This window comes from Morone saxatilis, unplaced genomic scaffold, assembly GCF_004916995.1.
Source record: "Morone saxatilis isolate NCDOM2014 unplaced genomic scaffold, NCSU_SB_2.0 Contig17, whole genome shotgun sequence".
NCBI classification, from domain to species: Eukaryota; Metazoa; Chordata; class Actinopteri; family Moronidae; genus Morone; species Morone saxatilis.
Genome location: NW_023339729.1, coordinates 28928969 through 28929566, shown reverse-complemented (window position 1 = coordinate 28929566; position 598 = coordinate 28928969). Strand labels below are relative to the sequence as shown.

Below are 598 nucleotides of genomic sequence, written 5' to 3'. Positions count from 1 at the left end.
AAGTCTGGGTTGAGATGAATCAGCTCTCTGACGGTCAGTAGTCTTGAAAACGGACCCAGATTCTTCATCAGCCAATCTGCACTGCCGTTGGAGGCCGACACACAGGCTGGACCAAGTCGTAAAGATAAAGAAGGTTGTAATAATGGCAAAGTTGTCTCTCCAGTCGTCATACAACAAAATTGTTTTTAGGTGTACAATGAGTATTACAACCTCACAAGCCACTGTAAATATTTACTTTTATATATTAACTGTAGTAAAAAATTCTAGAAAATGTTCTAACTTTTTTGAAAAGTGTACAGAGAAACTTTGAGATTTTGCACTAAAAATAAACACACTCACTTTGACTATCCATCTTTATGGAAATCTAAGGACCTACCTTTGGTGTTGTTGGTAGTCAGGTAAACCTGGATGAAGTCTGTGTAGACTGACATCTGCCTGTGGAGCGTCATGTGTGGCTGGAGACTGCCCAAAATTTGCAAACTGAGTTCAGAAAGAAAATGAGGGGTTAATGAAAACGAAAGAATCAGATCTGCATTGAAATCTAAGTTTCTATGAAGACGACAATAAATGTGTAAGCTTACATGTGCTGGTAGGTGCT

At 38.8% G+C, this 598-nt stretch overlaps 1 protein-coding gene and 1 long non-coding RNA gene across 2 annotated transcripts in view; one reads left to right on the top strand and one right to left on the bottom strand.

Annotated features, from left to right (window-relative positions):
- The window catches only part of LOC118326408, a 26486-nt gene that overhangs the window by 11926 nt on the left and 13962 nt on the right, over positions 1 to 598 (top strand). The gene's annotated exons all lie outside the window — the stretch shown is intronic.
- On the bottom strand, positions 1 to 598 carry LOC118326411. Its single transcript, XR_004796641.1, has 3 exons — positions 582 to 598; positions 377 to 480; positions 1 to 106 (listed from the first exon to the last, which is right to left on the bottom strand). It is a non-coding gene; the product is annotated as an uncharacterized LOC118326411 (long non-coding RNA).